The following is a 21,629-nucleotide window of genomic DNA, read 5'->3' on the forward strand; positions in this document are numbered from 1 at the left end:
TAAGCATGAGAAGTCTCATTTCACACAAGAGGTTAACTACAGCACTGTAATTGTTCAGTAGCTACTTTTCTCTTGGTAAGGGTAGAAGAGAGACTTTAGCTATGGTAAGCAGCTCTACTAAGAGGACACTCCAGAATTAAACCATTGTTCTTTAGTTTTAGGTAACTCCATAGCCTCTGTATCATGGTCTTTCACTGTCTTGGGTTAGAGTTCTCTTACTTGAAGCTTCATTCAGGCACATTATATTTCCTTATTTCCTTTCCTCACGGGGCTACTTTACCTGTTGGAACCCTTTGGTTTATAGTATCCTGCTTTTCCATCTAGGGTTGTAGCATAGCTGATGATGATGATGATGATAATATTAATAATATTAATAATATTAATAATATTAATAATAATAAAAATAATAATAATAATAATAGTAATAATAATAAAAATTATATTTTAATTATAAAATAAATTTTTTAATATACTTACCCGGTGAATATATAATAGCTGAGCCTCTGGCGGCTCGACAGAAAAACACACAAAAACTCGCGAGCGATCGCTATGAAGGTTGCGGGTGTGCCCACTAGCGCCAACTATTGGCCAGATACCGCATATACATGTAAACAGACCCAATTTTTCTCATCCCGCTGGGTCTCTATCGGGGAGGAAGGGGGGGCCTTTAATTTATATATTCACCGGGTAAGTATATTCAAAAATTTATTTTATAATTAAAATATCATTTTTAAATATTTAACTTAGCCGGTGAATATATAATAGCTGATTCACACCCATGGTGGTGGGTAGAGACCAGAGTTAATTAAGTTTACAGCGTATATGCTTAGAGTTTTTGACAGATATATCATAACAAAACCCAAATATATAAAGGTACCTGGTAAGGAAGTTGACTTAGACGATTACTCTGCCTTATTAGTCTGTCTTCCTCACGAAGCCCACCGATCCTCTTAGGATGCTGAAAGACTCCCAGAAGCTGAAGTATTAAGGGCTGCAACCCATACAACAGGACCTCATCAAACCCCTAATCTGGGCGCTCTCAAGAAATGACTTTGACCACCCGCCAAATCAATCAGGATGCGAAAGGCTTCTTAGCCTTCCGTACAACCCAAAAAACAATATTAAAAACATTTCAAGAGACAGATTAAAAAGGATATTGGAATTAGGGTAATGTAGTGGTAGAACCCTCACCCACTACTGCACTCGCTGCAACGAATGGACCCAGTGTGTAGCAGTCCTCGTAAAGAGTCTGGACATCTTTTAAGTAAAATGACGCGAACACTGACTTGCTTCTCCAAAAAGTCGCGTCCATAATACTTTGCAGAGATTTATTTTGCTTGAAGGCCACGGAGGTTGCTATAGCTCTAACTTCGTGCGTCTTAACCTTAAGCAAACATCGGTCTTTCTCATTCAAGTGAGAATGAGCTTCTCGTATTAAAAATCTGATAAAATATGACAAAGCATTCTTTGACATAGGCAATGATGGTTTCTTAACTGAGCACCATAATGACTCAGATTTACCTCGTAATGACTTAGTACGAGCTAAATAGAACTTAAGAGCTCTAACAGGACATAATACTCTTTCCAGTTCGTTGTCTACGATCTCTGATAAGCAAGGAATATCAAAAGATTTAGGCCAAGGACAAGAAGGCAGTTCATTTTTGGCCAGGAAACCAAGTTGAAGTGAACAAGTGGCTTTTTCTGTAGAAAAGCCGATGTTCTTACTGAAGGCATGAAGTTCACTGACCCTTTTAGCCGAAGCCAAGCACACTAGGAAAAGTGTCTTGAGGGTGAGATCCTTCAGGGAGGCTGAATGTAATGGCTCAAACCTGTCTGACATGAGGAACCTTAGGACCACGTCTAAGTTCCATCCAGGAGTTGCCAAACAACGTTCCTTAGAGGTCTCGAAAGACTTAAGGAGATCTTGGAGACCTTTATTGTTGGAAAGATCTAAGCCTCTATGTCGAAAGACCGAAGCCAACATGCTCCTGTAGCCCTTAATCGTGGGAGCTGAAAGGGAGCGAACCTTTCTCAGATGTAAAAGAAAATCTGCGATTTGGGCTACAGAGGTACTGGACGAGGACACAGATGCTGACTTGCACCAGTCTCGAAAGACTTCCCACTTCGACTGGTATACTCTAATGGTAGAAGCTCTCCTCGCTCTTGCAATCGCACTGGCTGCCTCCTTCGAAAAGCCTCGAGCTCTTGAGAGTCTTTCGATAGTCTGATGGAAGTCAGACGAAGAGCGGGGAGGCTTTGATGGACATTCTTTACGTGGGGCTGACGTAACAGATCTACCCATAGAGGAAGACTTCTTGGAAAGTCTACCAGCCATTGAAGTACCTCGGTGAACCACTCTCTCGCGGGCCAGAGGGTAGCAACCAACGTCAACCTTGTCCCTTCGTGAGAGGCGAACTTCTGCAGTACCTTGTTGACTATCTTGAATGGTGGGAATGCATATAAGTCCAGAAGAGACCAATCCAGTAGAAACGCGTCTATGTGGATTGCTTCTGTATCTAGGACTGGAGAGCAATAGATTGGTAACCTTTTGGTCAACGAGGAGGCAAAGAGGTCTATGGTGGGTTGACCCCAAGTAGCCCAAAGACTCTTGCCCACGTCCTTGTGGAGGGTCCATTCCGTGGGTATCACCTGACCCCTCCGACTGAGACAGTCTGCCAAGACGTTCAAGTCCCCCTGGATGAATCTCGTCAACAGGGAGATGCCTCGATTTCTTGACCATAGGAGAAGGTCCCTTGCGATCTCGAGCAGCGTGAAGGAGTGTGTGCCTCCTTGCTTGGAGATGTACGCTAAAGCTGTGGTGTTGTCTGAGTTGACCTCTACCACTTAGTTTCAGAGAAGCTTTCGAATATCATCAAGGCCAAGTGGACTGCTAATAGCTCCTTGCCGTTGATGTGCATGCTCTTCTGACTTGAGGTCCACAGACCCGAGCATTCCCGACCGTCCAGGGTCGCACCCCAACCCAAATCCGACGCGTCTGAGAACAACACGTGGTTTGGGTTCTTGACTGCTAGGGATAGTCCCTCTCTCAGACTGATATTGCTATCCCACCATTTCAGGCATGCCTTTACTGGTTCGGAGACTGGGAATGATACCGTTTCTAACGTCTTGTCCTAGTTCCAGTGAGAGGCTAGATGGAACCGGAGAGGCAGAAGGTGTAGTCTCCCTAGTGAGACAAACTGCTCCAGGGATGAGAGTCCCTACGAGACTGTTCCAACTCCTGACTGAACGAACGTTCTCTTTTCAGCATTAGTTGGACTTCGAGCAGGGCTTGTTCTATTCGGGTGGCAGACGGAAAAGCCCGAAAAAACTGGACTGCGAATCTCCATCCCCAAATATAGAATAATCTGGGATGGGATCAGTTGGGACTTTTAGGTTGACCAAAAGTCCCAACTCCTGGCCAGACTCAACGTCCAATGTAGATCCTGCAGACAGCGAAGACTGGACGATGCTCTGAGAAGCCAGTCGTCCAAGTACAGGGAGGCTCGGATCCCCGATAGATGGAGGGATTTTGCCACATTCCTCATGAGCCTCGTAAACACGAGAGGAGCAGGACTGAGGCCAAAGCACAGGGCTCGAAACTGGTACCCCACATTCCTGTAAACAAACCTCAGAAACGGTTGGGAATCCGGGTGTATAGGAATGTGGAAGTATGCCTCCTGAAGGTCGAGAGAGACCATCCAGTCGCCTTCCATTAATGCTGTCAAGACAGCCTGGTAGACTTCATCGTGAAGTTTGTCTTGACAATGAACACATTGAGCGCACTTGCCTCTTACGTACTCCTGCAGTGAACATGGCTGCCAGATCATTGGAGCCATCCCTGAGGGACTTGTTCCTGCAGAGAACGTGGCTGTCAGATCATTGGAGCCATCCCTGAAAGCCTTGTTTATGCATAACATAATTGTACAGCAAAACTTCAAACGCTCGAAAAAACTCCTAACAGGAGATGGCCTAGCTCTGAAGTCGACCATAAAAACTTGGCGCGTCTCATGGCCAGGCGCCAGGGAGAGTCTATGAGGTTTGAGAAGTCTATCTGGGCAGAGGCAGGAACTCCCAAACCGAGAACTTCTCCCTTGTCATATCAGACTCTCGCTCTATAAGCCAGCTTAAAAGTAGGGAAAGCAAAGGCTGTCTCCCCCAAACTCCTCCTGGTGATTAACCAGTCGCCTAGCAAACGTAAAGCTCTCTTAGAAGAGCGAGAGAGCACTAGCTTATAAAACAACGGCTTCGAAGTAGCTAGGCCTAGTGTAAACTCTGACGTTTAGGCGAACGAGGAGCAGCAGTTACAAAAAGATCCGGACAAAGATCCTTAAAAATCAGCATGATTTATTTAAAGTCCATAGAGGGCTGAGCAGCTTTAGGCTCCTCTCCGTCTGACAGAGTCCTCAAGGGAATATCAGTAGGAGGGGGAACAGCAACTTCCTCATCTGAAGGAACCTTGTCCGACAATAGCCGAGTTTCAAGCAAGGGAGAGACCTGCCGTGGTGGCAATGCTTGACAAGCAGAGTCCACACGCAAAGGAGCAACAGTAGCAGTCAAGGACGCTATATCATGTAACCGCTTAAAGGACTGACCAGTAACAACAACAGGTGCGGGAGGATGTTCGACGTCAACTCGAGACTGCCTTGACTGCTTAGACTGAGCAGTCAAAACAACTCTTGACTGCGGTGCTTGACGCTCAACGTCAAAACAAGTCAACTATGCTGGTTGGTGAACGTCCTGAACGTCAACAAGAGCAAGCGGCAGCGGCTGAATGTCCACAAGCGGCTGAGAGTCAACACGGGACTGCATCGAGTGAGGCTCTACAAAACACGATTGACATGACTTTGTAACGTCAATGTCAACAGGATGAGCAAAGGCTCGTTTGGGCGGCTGACGGCCAAGATCTCGATCAGCTAAGCGGCGAGGATCATCGTGAACCTGCTCAACAGAATAGTCCTCCATAAGAGAGGCAAGCTTATTCTGCATGTCTTGCCGTACAACCCATTTAGGATCAACGGGAATGGTTGCGGTAAGAGACGAGGGTAACGTCTATGACTGCAAAACCTTGCCTACAAAAAGACTCTCGGAGCCTGTGTTACGCTTTTGTTTAGGCGGCGAGCAGTCTTCCGATGACTGCATAGGGTCAGAGCTGTCCTAATGGTTAAAACCAGGACGCTGGACCTGTCCTGAAAGGACTGACTTTCGCTTAAAGGGCCTCGAAACCTTGTTCCACGATTTCTTATGCGAAAAGCCTTCGGATGACGAGGAGAAAATCGTCTCGCTCGTCTTATGGTAGGGGCGGTGTTGATGAGACACGCCTGAAACCATAGAGGGAACGTCTGTTCGCTGATCAAGTCCTCTCGAACCCATAAGTCGTACGACATTACTTCTCCCCTGGGCTTGGGAGCTTGCAAGAGGTCTCGGACTAGGCGAACGACAGGCACGAACAGACGAACCCTCGGTCGCAACACTGATAACACTTTGCGCAATTATCACTTTATCACTACGATTTTCTGTTTTGCACTTACTTCACTGAAATCGAATTTTTCAACAATTCACATTAGGTATGAATAAAACTGATTTCTACCTGAAGCACGCAATTCTACAATCATCAAAAGGTTATAATTGCGAAATCAGTCGTATAATGTAAGCACATTAATACAAGCAAAAAACAGTAAACATAAATTAAGATAAAAAGATCAGTGGCTGGGAAGGAGACTAAACACTAGTTCATTCAAAACTACGTTTTCAATCTCTCACCGTACAGTGCCTTGGGACGAGAATAAAAACTAAAAACATTTTATCCTTTCTCCCCGTACAGAGACTAGGGACGAGAGTAAAAAACTGACTCGAGAACAACGTTACTCGCTTGGGACGAGAATAAAGATCGGAACGTTCTCTCTTCCTCTCTCTTTCTCTCTCTCTCTCTCTCTCTCTCTCTCTCTCTCTCTCTCTCTCTCTCTCTCTCTCTCTCTCTCTTGATTTCGCACCGAAGAGAAGAGCCCACTTACCTTTCGTCAATAAACAGGTTATTTGACCAAAGGAAAAAACTGAAAGGTTTTTCAATTAACAAGTTCCTTTAAAATAGTATTTAAAACATTTAAGCTTTGAAAGAAGAATGAACAAAACGTCAGAATCGATAAACTCTTTCTGCAAAGTGAAACCGTGATTCTCTCTCTCTCTCTCTATCGTAACGATAGAGCGCAAACTGCGTAGCATAAATAAAGTAAACGTTAGTTCATCTTTGAAACAGTACGAAGACTATTCAAAGAAAATCTTTCATAAAATATCTACTAAAAAATATTCATTTAATAAGTTTTAAATCATTTGCTCTGTAAAAGTTATTTACGATTGAAAGGGCTCAACGTTGTTTAACTTCGGTTTCCAAGTTAGGACCGCCTACTCTCGGATTAGAGGAGGAATAGGAAAGGTCGCATATAAACAAATCATTAAAATTTATCTTGATGTTTATTATAAATGGAATGCTAATCGAAGAGGCCGCCTAATAAAGGCGGTTGAGATATAAAATATATAGAGGAAAATCTATAATTAATTTATAACGTGATAAGATAATTGCTAAAAGCCTAAAACACACTTTCGTACTAAGGGAAGGGTCGGCCATTTAAAAGTCAAAGAAAGTCCAAAAAACAATCCAAAGTCATCAAAAATTAAATCTATCCAAAAACGAGTTCAAGATTTAAGTTGAAGATAAAACACCTGCGCTGCGAAAGCTCAAACCAAAAGGAAGTACTTCACCAAATATGTTGAGAAAACTCCAGGTTATACAGCGAGTATTGATACGTCTTGTCGTTAAGGCCGACAGAGAAAAAATTGGGTCTGTTTACATGTATATGCGGTATCTGGCCGATAGTTGGCGCTAGTGGGCACACCCGCAACCTTCATAGCGATCGCTCGCGAGTTTTTGTGTGTTTTTCTGTCGAGCCGCCAGAGGCTCAGCTATTATATATTCACCGGCTAAGTTAAATATTTAAAAATAATAATAACAAAGGCTTAAGCATCAATAAAGGAACCTGGAGGGACATTCCTAAGTTTTGCAATTAATGCCTTCCTAACCAACGACCAAATCCATTTTACACATGAGGATATTGGGAGTTGATAGGGAAGTGATGTGAAATGTGATGAGGTTATATGGAATGAGTGGAAGGTTGTTGCAAGCAGTGAAGAGTTTATACATAGGCAGTAAAGCGTGTGTTAGGAGAGGATATGTAGTGAGTGCGTGGTTTCCAGTGATAGTGGGACTGAGACAGGGATGTGTGATGTTGTCATGGTTGTTCCATTTCTTTGTTGACAGAGTAATGAGAGAGATGAAAGCTTGAGTGCTTGGTCAAGATTGAAACTGATAGATGAGAGTGATCATGAGTGGGAGGTAAATCAGTTGTTGCTCGTGGATGATACAGCATCGATTGCAGACTCAGAGGAGAAGATGGGTCGATTAGTGACAGAGTTTTGGAGGGTGTTTAAGAAAAGGAAGATGAGAGTTAATGTGGGTAAGAGTAAGGTTATGACATGCACGAAAAGGGAGGGTGGTGCTAGGTTGAATGTCATGTTGAATGGAGAGTTACTTGAGGATGTATCAGTTTAAGTATTTGGGTCTGTTGTTGCTGCAAATGGTGGAGTGGAAGCAGATGTATGTCAGAAAGGAAATGAATTATGAAGTGAAGGGAGTCGTAAAGAATAGAGGTTAGAAATGAATGTAAAGAGTGTTCTGTATGAGAAAGTGATTGTACCAACTGTGACGTATGGATCGGAGTTGTGGGGAATGAAAGTAACAGAGACAGAAATTGAATGTGTTCGAGTGAAGTGTCTGAGTATGGATGGTGTATCTTGAGTAGATAGGGTTAGGAACGAAGTAGTGAGGGTGAGAACAGGTATAAGAAATAAATTAGCAGTTAGAAAGGATATGAATGTATGGAGGAGGTTTGGCCATGTAAAGAGAATGGAAAATGGGCATCTGCTGAAGATGATGATAAATGCAAAAGACGATGGGAGAAGTACAAGAGGAAAGCCAAGGTTTAGGTGGATGGATGGAGTGGAAAAAGCTTTAGGTGATAGGAAAATAGATGCGAGAGGCAAAAGTGTATGCAAGAAATAAGAACGAATGGCGAGCGATTGTCACTCAGTTTCGATAGGCCCTGCTGCTTCCTCCAGTCGCCTTGATGACCGGTGAGATAGCAGCAGTAGGGGGATTCAACATATGTTACTTCATTTGTGGTGGCTAACGGGAGAGAGTGGGCTGTGGCACCCTAGCAGTACCAGCCAAACTCGACTGAATCCCTCGTCAGGCTGGGAGGAGGTAAGAGAAGAAAAGTTCCCCTTTTGTTCTTTTTTTTATGCAAGTTAGCCCCCAAATTAGGGGTAGTGCCTCGGTAGATAGATAGACCTTTGAGGATTAAGTCTTATGCACCCCATAGTGGGGCAGAGGACATGTGAGAAGTTGCTTTAGTATTTTGGGAGCTTTATGAGGAAGTCGAGAGAGGGGTGCTTCCTACAACTGCTGCCGGAAAGCTTGGCTGATTGCGTCTCCTGAGAGATGGAGAATGAGCAAAAGATAGAGAGAAAATACTTTCGTTGGTAGAAGGTTGGCCAGGGCACCAGCCACCCGTTGAGATACTACCGCTAGAGAGTTATGGGGTCCTTTGACTGGCCAGACTGTACTACATTGGATCCTTCTCTCTGGTTACGGTTCACTTTCCCTTTGCCTACATATACACAAAATAGTCTGGCCTATTTTTTACAGATTCTCCTCTGTCCTCATACACCTTACAACACTGAGATTACCAAACAGTTCTTCTTCACCAAAGGGATTAACTACTGCACTGTAATTGTTCAGTGGCTACTTTCCTCTTGGTAAGGGTAGAAGAGACTCTTTAGCTATGGTAAGCAGCTCTTCTAGGAGAAGGGCACTCCAAAATCAAACCATTGTTCTCTAGTCTTGGGTAGTGCCATAGCCTCTGTACCATGGTCTTCCACTATCTCGGGTTAGAGTTCTCTTGCGTGAGGGTACACTCGGGCACACTAAGCTATCTAATTTCTCTTCCTCAGGTTTTGTTAAAGTTTTTATAGTTTACACAAGAGATATTTATTATATTATTATTCTTAAAATGTTTATTTTTTCCTTGTTTCCTTTCCTCACTGGGCTATTTTCCCTGTTGGAGCCCCTGGGCTTATAGCATTCTGCTTTTCCAACTAGGGTTGTAGCTTAGCAATTAATAATAATAATAATAGGCATTTTATGTCTGTTGGAACACTGTACTCTAGATAACCAGCTATGTCTCTAAATGAAGATTTAGTATACATGACGAATAGTTACACATACTTTACAGGAGAACTTTTGCACATATTATACGACAAGAAATTTTGTGCATACTATACGACAATGGAACTTACAGTTAGGTTAGATTAGAATGTGTTCCATGACTTTTTCCCGTATGTCATGTATAGTCGAGTACAGATAGACAGAAAAAACCTTGAACCCACAAAAAAGTCCTAGAAAAGGTTTTCCAAGTGATTCTGGTACTTTTTGATGTGGAAAATAACACAATAAAGGTCAACTTATTTCTGACCATTGGAAAGCTGCCAAATCCTAGATGGCCACCAATACTTTAACATGCAAATAAATTTCTTATCATTTACTTTAGAATGATAATTACAGTATGATGTCTATACAGTACCTAGGTTTTGAGGGTTGAGGAATGCAATGGAAGTATTGAAATCATTGAATTTTAATGATATAGGATAAAAATCTCTATTTATATTTTCTACACTCTTTCTTTTAAGGTACCAACCTATGTCACTGACCTCTAACCTCAAATATACCCAAAATGAGTGTCACTGATGTCTACCCTCAAACATGCCCAATCTGCTAGAAAGAAATAGAGACCCAGGATGATGCAGTTCGGATTCGTGAAAAGGGTGGCAGTGAAATCAATGAAGCAAGTGCAAAAAGAGGTGACAGCTGGTTGAGTAGTCCATTCAAATTGTCGTAAGCGGTACATAAACCCATAGGACATTACCAATTCATTAAACAATAACAAAAGTAAACCCTTGCTCAAAAGTGTGCAGACATTTACTGGATCATTTGACAGCAAATTCAATTGTCTTTTCTATGGAACTAAAGTTACATTTAATGCCTCAGATTTCAGTTTTATGAAGACAGATAATTTTGTTGAGACAATAATGCAGTGTTGTAGTGACTGTTCGGATGACTAAAGTGTTACGGTGAAAGGTTGAATCGAGTACTGTACTATGGTTGTGACTTACATGCAGCCGACTGTATATATCACCACTCCTGTGATGGGAACTTTTGATCCAGGCGTGATATTTCCCATAGGTTTAAGGTGGAGCAAAATACAAAGCAAAGAAAATCAGGACGACCCAAAAATGAAGACCAAGATTACGTCTTTTCGAAAATGTGCTCTTATCTTGAAGCTAATGATGAGGAACAATTGACAGTGTCTGCCCTAAGGGATAAAATTGAAGAATATCTTTGCAGTGAAGATTCATTTCAAAATGGCAATCAGTATCTTGAAAAAAATTGAGAGAGCATTATGGGGACTCAATATATATAATAGAAGAAGGCCAAAATGATAGTTACAATGAGGAATACAAGTTCTAACATCCTTCGATCATATTTCACGTGCAATAGGGACACTGATGAGGAATCTCAGAAGAGAAGAATTATCAAAACTGCTGATAAACTTATTAGCCCAGCGGCATAGTAAGAAATATGAAACCAATTGTTCAAATTGTTCTAAAAGCACCAAAATTGGCACACATGTGGATTAATACATTCTGAACAATTTTGGATATGGAGGCATTCAAGATTCTCCCCGTAGCACATTTGGCGGCCATTTTTCAAAATGGCCGCTATTTACCGTTAGCGTCATTGAATATGTACCATAATTTGTCTTTTTGTGGATGCTAAAGGTGATAAGTGTGCTAGAGGTGATAAGTATTGTACAATTACACATACTTCTGTGCTTACCAAATAATTTGGCTACCATTTCACAAGAAAATGAATTTTACTTTGCAGCGACAGCGTTGGTGGCAGTGACGGCGGCTGCAGTAATAGTATAGTGTTGATAGTCATGGTGCTTGTAGTAGTAACTTGTGGTAACATGGTGGTGTTTTGTGTCTTTGCAGGTGAGGCAGCAGCAGCACCACCTGACATCAGAGACGCGTTGTTCCAGACTGCAGCCATGGCAAAGAAGTTCCAACTGGTCGATACTTTTGAGCAACGTACTCCCACAACACCTCCTGAGACAAACTGGAAGCTGTGTCTTGTATGTCAAGAAGAGACAACAGAGTCACTTGTCTGCCCAGTACTGTCTAAACGCCGAGACCCTGGGAGTGGATACACGACAATGGCTGCAAACTTGGTCAAATTTGATGAACTCGGAGAACTGCCAAGAACTGTTCAGTTACAGAGACTAGATGAAGGACAAGGTGTTGAGGCGACAATGGTTGCCCACCAGGCCAAGTGGCATAAAACATGTATGCTCAAATACAATAACACAATGCTACGAAGAGCAGAGAAGAGACGCATCGCAAGCAGCTCAGCATTTGATAGTACTGACAATGTCCAGGCCAAGCGCGCCAGAACACACTCTTCAGAAGCCACTACCAGCGGCACCTCCTGCTTTTTCTGTGGAAAGTCTGGCACAGAGACCCTACATGAAGTAACAACCTTCCAGGTGGACACACGCGTACGGAAGTGTGCAGCGCAAGTTGGGGACAATGAACTCATAGCCAGGCTCAGCATGGGTGATATGGTGGCTCTGGAGGCCAAGTACCATTCCAAGTGTTTGTTGGCTCTTTACTATCGTGCAAAGACCACTGTAGAAGCCGAGCAGAAAACTGACCATGAAGGTGTAATGTCAAGAATCGTACTGGCTGAACTGGTCCTGTATATCGAGGAAACCCACCTAGAAGAGGGCACCACCCCAGTCTTCAGACTCGCAGAACTTGTAAAGCTATACACAACAAGAATGGAACAGCTCGGGGTTGTTTTGTGCCAGAAAGTTAATAGCACAAGGCTGAAAGAGTGCCTGTTAGCCCAGATACCAGGCCTGAGATCCCACAGCAAAGGCCGAGATGTTTTACTAGCGTTTGATGAAGACATTGGTGAAGCGCTAGGCAAAGCCTGCGAGCAAGACTGTGACACTGAGGCAGTTCACCTTGCGCGTGCTGCACAGATAGTTCGTCGATATATGTTTGAAGACACTTACCAATTCCGTGGATCATTCCCGGGCGGCTGTCAGGAGGACTCTGTGCCAAACGTACTAGTTGCAATGGTAAATATGGTGCTGGATGGCCCCACCATCAAGAATCAAAGCCATTACTCTTCAACACAAGTAGCTCTTTCCATTGCGCAGCTTCTCAAGTTCAACAGTGTCAAGCAAAGTCGGAAGCAGGGAGCAACAAAGACACAGGAGCCTCCAGCTGTCAGACACAGTACGTCTCAAGAAACTCCTCTTCCAACCTATGTTGGGCTGATGCTGTATGCTGAAACACGCAAGAGAGGACTTGTGGACAAGCTCTTCTCTCTGGGCCTAAGCATCTCATATGACAGAGTCCTACGTCTTTCTGCCCAGATGGGAAACAGCGTGTGTCAGCTGTACCGCATAGAGGAAGTGGTCTGCCCGCCTACCCTGCGTAGCAATGTGTTCACAACTGCGGCTGTGGACAACATTGACCACAACCCAAGTGCCACCACAGCCAAGAATTCGCACAAGCAAATGCAAGGACATCAACAAGGCGAGAAAGCAGCTCTTTGGAAAGACGAACTCTGTTCAGAACATCCCGCCAACCTACGCTGCTCTGGAGCAGCATGTGAAGAGATCTGCCCTTCAGGGTGGTCATGTCTGGGGCCAGGCATTGGTACCAACGCCCGTGCTCCCTCCACCAACAGACTGGGGCTGGCATCGGAGTGATGATGGGCTCTACACACCACTCTGGACCACACTCCCTGAGGCATCCAAGGCCTGCTATGAGCTGGTGTCTTGCGGATGCAAGAAAGGCTGCAAAAACCGCTGCAAGTGCAAGAACGCTTCACTGCAATGCACTGGTCTATGTATTTGTGAAGGCGAATGCCAGTAGATTGGGACAGAAAACTTGCTAACCAACATTATGATCTGTAGACATTCATAATTCTGGTGACCAGATTTGAAAAGTTCGGAATCATAATTAACATAGTGTGGCAAAATCTACGTTATTGTATTACATGTATGTACTGCAGGATTACACAAGTACTGTGCCTAGAGATTGGGCTTTTGGTCGACTATATAACTACAATCTGACCATACTGTAAACTTCCCGTACTCTGTGTATTATTTTGACTAGCAATTTTGCCAGCAATTTGAAATAAAAAAGCAACTTGAGCAATTAAAGTGTGTTCCTGAAATCAGGTACTGGTTATTAGAGGTATTATGTCATTGAGTATTGAAATCTTCATCAAATGTCCACTTTTTCCACAAAATGGCGGCCAGTTTGGGGGCCATTTTTGAGAAGATTCATCTAAATATCTGTTAAACATTTATTGATGTTAATTCTGATGTAAAAAAAGGGAATTTTGGCCCATCTAGCACCAAACTAACGACACATAATGAAGTCTATGTAATGACGCTAATGTTAAATGGCGGCCATTTTGAACAATGGCCGCCATATCTTCCTAAGGGCTAATCTTGAATGCCTCCATATCCAAAAATGTTTAGAATATATTAATCTACATGTGTGCCAATTTTGATGCTTTTAGACCAATTTGAACAATTGGTCTGCTATGCCGCTGTACTATATCAAAAGTGATATGAAAATTGAAGTTCCCTCTGTTACAGACCAATATCTCGGTACAGATATGCTAAAACTTGATATTTCTTTGACGTATCTTCCAGACAGTCTTCGCACAGTTCTGGATATTTTGTTTGTGGAAAAAGATAAGAGCCAAATGGTTGCAGGGTTGGACAGGCAATCATTCAGGCAGTACATCCTCAAAATGTTTTATCCCAAATACAGAAACATATTGCCTTACAAACACATTTGTAACGGTCAAGGTTCCTGGTAGATAATTTGCATAAGATGGGATTTTGCTCATCATATAGAGAAGTTCTTTGAAAAGAATGCTGCTGACACTGTTGCTATAGATATTTTGGGTGAGGATATTGATTCAATAGAGATGTGACTGATCTGTTCGCTGCTAACAACGTTGATCACAATATTCTTTCAATCGATGGTAGTCTCCTTGCATGGGATGGGGATAATTGCTGCCTTGTCTCCAGGTCAAAAAAGACAGGTCACTCAAAGACGAATTGTTTCAGAACTTGAGTATGTGGAGAACACAAGGATTGCCATAGTGGACTATCGCTTTGCCAACCAAGCCAGCCATAAGGTAGTGTTTACACAAATAACAAAAAACACAAAATGTGATCAAACACTGAATATTCTATAGGACCTATCAATACACTTTAAACAAGAAACTCCAAACTGGTCTAGTATGATGCATATAATTCATGAGGGGTACAAACACCCCGGTCAGTCCTCAATTGTGTACGTGCCCATGATTGACTTGTACTCGGATGACAAGAGCTGCTTTTTGTCTACACTGGAATTTATTCATAAGCAAGCAGTAAAACATGGTATCACACCAATAACAACATTTGACCAGCCCCTGTACTGGAAAGCAAGTGAGATCACTTTTGATGCACCTCAGAATAGCCATCTGAAGGAAATAGATCTCTTGTTAAGTTGCTTTCACACACTAATGAAATGGGTGCAACTGGATCTATCATGAATGGTACAGGCCTGAAATACATTCCACAGGTGATATATGGTGAAAACTTGGATCAAATGATGACAGGGAAATCTGCACAAAGGGATTTTGACGAAGGAAAAATCTATTTCTGGGAAGAGGCCTGTGACACCCAGTGAAAAGGGTCCTTCTTACACTTTTCTAATATAAATCTTCCAAATATACTAGAGAAAGATAAAAGCATGGAATGCAGAGGTTACAACCCTCGCGCGAACACCTTGTAGGTGTCGTGTATTTAACAAGGGCGTGTGAAAAACCACTATTCACAGGCTGTCTTCCATTTAGATAATCCCTTCATCAATGGGGAGGGCCGTGACAGGCCCTAGAGAACACAGTTGGACTACCCCCCCGACACCTACCACGCGCGCTCTCTAGGACATCCTTCTGTTTTGGACTTGCTAGCTAAGTCGGTAGTGTTTTGATCAGTGTTTTTTCACAAGTGTTTGTCGTTAATTCAACATGACTGACGTTGCTACTTCACCTTTACCAATGTTAAGTACCATAGTTTGTTTTGACAGTTTATTGCAGTACCGGGCATTTGTTCTGTTTCCAGTATTGTGGATTTTAGTTTTAGAAGTGATTGGCCTGCCTCGCTATTGGCAGCCATTTTGGGTTTTGTTCGCTTCGGTAAATTTTCAAGTTAATATTGCCCATCTGGTACTCTGTCATCTAGGTTATATCACTTACGTTTTATAACCAATTTTATTATCATTATTTATATATTAGAAAAGTGTAAGAAGGACCCTTTTCACCGGCCGTCACAGGCCGCCCCAGAAAAGAGCTATTCGTGGTCACCTGCCTGTAGACAAATTACTGAACCCCATAACTGTTTCAGATCTAGTTAGTGACAGACCAGAAGTCGTATCTTTGGTTGTTAAGTGTGAGGATGCATACTCATTATTGTTGTCAGATCAATCATCCATGGAGAGTGTTGTGACATAAGATTCAGCGATTAAAACCAATCTGTAATTGGGAAAATGGAAGTCAGAACTTAGTGATAGGTCAAAGATAAGTCATCTGTGGCTTAATTATCAGATGTTGTGAGTTGCAAGAAGATTGATCATGCCAGATCATACTGGATCTTGGTTATTAGTTTAAGTGCTAATTTTGATTCTCTCCCAATATTTGCATCAGCTGGCCATTACATTTATCTCAAGTGCACATTTCTATGTTCAAGAGATGGAGCAACTAGAGCTAACTCATCAAGACGTGTTTCAAAAATTTTCCACTGGTCTTCATGGGATCCGTCATAGTGATCGGTACTGGGCAGGCCTTAGTTCTGATCTTGCTATTGAACAAACTTTAATGAGGTCACTAAAAACCTCAGGTGGACTGACTCGGGGAAGTGGTATGACAGAAGAGCAGAGGTAATTCTGGACACTGTCAGCTTGCCGACTATAACAAGGCAATGAGGGAATCGAATGACCTTTCCTACACTACCAGTGATCAACATAAGGATTTGACCAAAGTAAGGATGAGAAGGGATGCTTAAGACCTATAAAAGCTCAAGACCAAATTACTATCTTGTTCACCCTTTTCAGAAGACTCCTCACTGCGGAAAGTAGTCAGTAGTGTAGTGGCAAATCTCAACATAAGTGTTCTTGAATACAAGACCATTGGAAAGAAAATAGTTAAAAATATGATAGGGCAGTTTGCCTTCAGATACTCTTTCAAGAGAAAAGATAAAGCCATAACGCTTGGGGATGTTTCTGCAATCAAGGTTGCACCAGATCAAAGTATTGACCCAGCCCTATTATTTCAGAGATTATTGGTACTGACAAAAACAGGTGAGCTGTCACTGGAAGATGCTTTAGGATATGAGCTAGCTTAGCCCATTCCCTTCAGCTCTTTTGAGATTAGAAACATATTTCGTAAGCCAGATAAACCACAGCTCGCTCACGCTATTTCAGATCATTGGAAAGAAGAAGGTATAGATCCACGTCAATCCACTCCTCAGACATAGCACTATGTCCTTGATGGAGGGTTCTTATCACACTGAGTACCCTGGAAGAAGGGAGATAGCTACGGCAAAATAGCTTAGTCATATGAAGTTTTCATCATTTGAAAATATGGGGTGGCAACAGTAGTTTTTAATGGCTATAATGGAGGTCCATCAATCAAGGAGAACACTCACCAAAGGTGTTTAGGGAAGAAAGTTCACCCTGTTGTTAGTGTTACAGCCGAGACTTAGTTCACTGACAGGAGAGAAAGAATTTTTGTTGAGGGATATCAACAAGTAAACCTAAATTGATCTGATCAGTGGTAAACTTAGAAAAAGAGGATGTGTTGTCATCAACTCACCTGGTGATGCTAACATAGATATTACTAGTGCTGTAGTTGAAGCATCACAATTACATACCACTACCTTGATTGGAGAAGACACAGACCTCTTAGTTCTACTCCTTCATTATGCACTGACAGATAGCAAGGACCTTTATTTCAGGCTAGATAAACTAACTGCCACAACAGTGTATCACATTAACAGTCTTAAGTCTGTCCTAGGAAATAAACTCTGCTCTCAACTGCTTTCCATCCACGCTTTTACTGGATGTGATAGTACATCGTGCATCTTTGGTGTAGGAAAATGGGCGTCATTTCAAAAGTTAGTCAAAGGGAATTCTGTGTTGCAATCTTGCGATGATCAATTCCTCTCTCCAAACGAAGAATAAAAAGGAACTGAACATACTGGAGCCAAGGTAATGGCTGCGCTCTTTGGTGGGAAGGGTGCAGAGTCACTGACATTTTTGCGCCACAGCCCTGTCCAAGCAAATTGTCTTCAAAATCTTTTGTAGCACTGAATCATCTACCTCCAACAGAGACTTCCACCAAATTTCATTCTCTCAGAGTTTATTAACAGATAATGGTGTGTATTGGGAAAGAGTGACATAGATGTGTAGAACTTGGGTTAGATGATAGAGGACACTAAGTTAATGTCAGATAGGAATGCAGCTCTAGACAATCTGTTAAAGATAATAAATTTTAACTGCAAATCTGTCTGCTGATCATCGTGGTGTAGTTGTAGGGTGTATGGATTACCATGTACACCTGCCTGTGGAAAACGCCATTTAGAAAAATGTGATAATCCATACAATCACGTCAAATTCAGTAAAGAGGAAGATGAGGAGTATCAATTGAGTATCTTTATATCAACACTGCTAATGAAATATGTATCCTTAAGAGTTAGTAAGATTATCATATCAAGTTTAGATTTTAAGACTCTGGTAGCAACCAAACACACTAGTTTCATAGGCGATATACTGTTACGTAATTGTACTGTATGTTTTGTATATATTGATATTTGACATATGGTTAATTTAGGTTATATTTGCATATCAGTGGCCATCATTGGACCATCTTGTATTTCATTATACAATGATTAAAAGTAAATTTGACTTTTTCCATTGTATTTTTTTTACCAAAAAACCTAGGTGTATAGAGATTATCTATCACTGTAGAGTGAATATCAAGGAAGTTTATTACACTTTTTTATGCATTGGCAGCCATCTTGGATTTCACAGCTTTGTAATATTGCATCTGCATTTTGGTAGACTTTTAGTATGATATTCTACAAATCACTTGAATCAAGAAACAGTTGAAAAATCTTTTCTGGCAATTTTTTTAGGGTTGAACCATATTTGTATTCGACTATGTAGCTATTTTGTATTTATTACTCTTGAACAAAATCTTCATCATTGAGCAAATGATCAGATATCTGAATCTCTTTATTCACATGTTCCCATTCAAGTACAGTACAGGTAATTAAGTGGGAGCAATCTAGAAGACCAGCTCTACACGGGTAAGAAGCTTAGCTGCTTTTAGTCTGCTATGTTCCTATTGTGGAGGGAGTAACAAGGAAAGAACAAAATAAACTATTTGATGACTAAATGGGGGCAACATCTAGTAATGCAGCAAAACATACAAGTTTAATGTCTGTGTTATTAAAATAGGTTTCATTTTGTTTTGTTGGTTAGTCTTCTCAGACAAAGGCCTTTGGTGCTTCCCAGAGGATGAGGTATGCACTGAGAATATGCTGAGGAAAAAAAATAGGATATTTCCTTCCTGAACTCTTTGGAAGTCTCCTGTAGTGGAGCCACATGCTAGGTCGTCCAAAGTTTCTCCTTGCCATCTGATATAGGGCACCTTGGTTTGCCAGATTAGTCATCCTGCGCTTTGGTGACATCTTCCTTTTCTACAAGCCTAAGCATTGGGAAGGAACAACTAACGGGAAGAGGTAAGTTACCTGGGAAAGAAGGGGTAAGCCCTTCATCTCTAGACTTGAAAGGTAACTACAGTATTGACTAAGAGAGTAAACTCCAGCTTGCATGATTACCGATTGTGGTCAGCGTCATCATCATATCTTATCGTGACAACATTGTTACTACTGCATGGCGGCCTGATTACATTTGTAGAGGTCCAAATCTGTACAGATTGGCCCCTGTTCACACACACATACTATTTGGTCTATTGTTTGGATGGGATGCCCACATGGGCACCAAGATAAGGGGGTGAGACCCCTCTTTCAAGTTCTTCCAATGCTAACTCTTACTCGACTAAGAGTAACTCAGCGATTAGATGCTTCCAAGCCGTAGTTATATAACCAGGGGCGTCAGTGTATACGAGATCCAAGTAGTTATCAGACCTGTGAGAAACATAACTTATGATTTGCTCACAGCCTGATTCAGAAGGAAAGTCCAAAGCTCTTGAGCCATAACAATCAGTAAGAGAAAGAGATTAAAAGAAAAGAGGTCTTTCTACCAGCATCTTGTATCTTAGCTATAATGATATTATTATTATTATTATTATTATTTGCTAAGCTGCAACCCTAGTTGGAAAAGCAAGATGCTATAAGCCCAGGGGCTCCAACAGGGAAAACAGCCAGTAAGGAAAGGACAATCGAAGTTTAATTATCTTTATCTAGATTCCCGTAGATTGAAAACAAATAGAAGTTGTTATGCCTGTGCACAAACTTTGATTACCTGAATCTCATGAGATCAACATTCATAGCAGAGACTTACGAGAAGCAGGATACTAAGTCCTAATATACAAAGTCATTCTCCTGGCCCTAGGAATGAAATCTCGTTTCAAAATTGTCGGCGGTCTGCCAACGGAGCACCAGTAATATCCAAGGTAAACCTTTATTTGCCTAATGTTGTTGGCCACCCACTTGAGGGGAAGGACAGGAACAGTAGTTGTCTCTGGAACTCAACCAGGTTGCACAGAAACTGTAGCCCAACTACATTTATCAGGGAATATTGTAATTCCAATCACAATATCCCTTGGACACGACTGCAAATCCAATATTCCAACTGAGGGAACAAGCAAAATTGTCAGACGAGGCACCATATAGTACATCAGTACTCTTCAACGGTCGAAATCAAAGTGAAAAGTTAGGCTACCACGTGGGTAGGCGGGGTCTACCCGCAAGCTATTATATCAACTACCATGACCTCAGTAAGGTCATACTCTAGTCAACGTTGAGAGAGAGAGAGAGAGAGGAGAGGAGAGAGAGAGAGAGAGAGGAGAGAGAGAGAGAGAGAGAGAGAGAGAGAGAGAGAGAGAGAGAGAGAGAGAGGAGAGAGAGAATTTTTGGAAACCAGGCCATTAAGATTAACAGGATAATGTTACACAGGAATTTTGAAGACCTTAAAGATATTTCCAGTAACAATTTCAAGAAATTTTTTATACTTTTGACTGCAAAATTACTTCCATATAACTTCAACTTACCATTTTCCCTGATTCCACCATTTTCATCTATGGTCAGGTGTTCGGCCCAACTCGTTTAAGCTTCCGTCGTGAAACCTGGTGAAGGTTTGCGAAAGGCGCCGGCGGATGCGTTTGAGACTCATCTTGAACAACAAAAACTTTATGAGCTATCCCTAGACAAGTTACATTCAAATATGAAAATTTAAGTACTTCTTTTAAATGCCTTTCATTGCATCACTTGGTCCCAAAGCCATTTCTAAGCATGGCTCTTCAAAAGCAAAAAAAAAATAACTCTAAACTATCGCAAGCAGCTAGCTCTATTCTCTTTCTTGAACGACAAATTATAATCTTGTCTTGAATGACAAATTATATTCTTGTCTACTTAAAGGGGCAAACTATAATCTTGTCTTGAACATCACACATTCCTTTTAAGTACTATACGGCACAATTATCACAAGATTTTCCGACTACAAAAATATCTACAGCATACTTCCTTTGTCACAAAATATATACAATTTGTCTTTGAATAATTTCTAAGTCCAAAACAAAATGCTGTCCTATAAAAAGGTTCTAGGCTTCAACAACATACAGTACATTAATAACACTCTTTCATAAGGCACTTGTGTTGTGGTTGGAAGCACATATATCAAATGTCTCTCTTTTCTTTTCACATTCAACAGAGTTCCATAAGTATTTTCAAGTCAAATTTTTTGAGCAAAACAAGATAGAAAACTGCCTTGCATTAAATTTTTCATATAACAAGTGTAAAAGGCATTAAAATTCAAATAGTGTACTTTTCTCTCAACACTTATATAGTTTACTGTAAACTTCAAGTTTTATATCTGATAAACTGTATATATATAATATATATTTACTCTTAAAAAATTTCAAGTTTCCCTTCTAAAATAACATTTTATTAATGTGACCTCCAAATAACAAATTCATTTTTCTATTATCTGCGGGACATGGCACGAACACATACGAACACTGAACACGATTTGATACTAATTGATACTTTCAAAGTTTAGCAAAGCAGAATTTTCAGGATACCATAATGGCAAACAAAGTTCTGTGAGCCCCACTGAGCATGGTACCCAAACAC

The 21,629-nt window shown here is 41.5% G+C and overlaps 1 protein-coding gene across 2 annotated transcripts in view; it reads right to left on the reverse strand.

The window, feature by feature from the left end:
- LOC137650066 (cyclin-dependent kinase 17-like) overlaps positions 1–20,589 on the reverse strand; it is a 270,741-nt gene extending 250,152 nt beyond the window's left edge. Inside the window, exon 1 of one of the 2 annotated variants that reach the window (XM_068383121.1) lies at positions 20,549–20,589. The gene's annotated coding sequence lies outside the window, so the exon portion shown is untranslated. The remainder of the gene's footprint in view (positions 1–20,548) is intronic. The other variant, XM_068383120.1, reaches the window with a different exon arrangement.
- Positions 20,590–21,629: the final 1,040 nt, after the last annotated feature.

The sequence above is a fragment of the Palaemon carinicauda genome, chromosome 11 (genome assembly GCF_036898095.1).
Source record: "Palaemon carinicauda isolate YSFRI2023 chromosome 11, ASM3689809v2, whole genome shotgun sequence".
NCBI classification, from domain to species: Eukaryota; Metazoa; Arthropoda; class Malacostraca; order Decapoda; family Palaemonidae; genus Palaemon; species Palaemon carinicauda.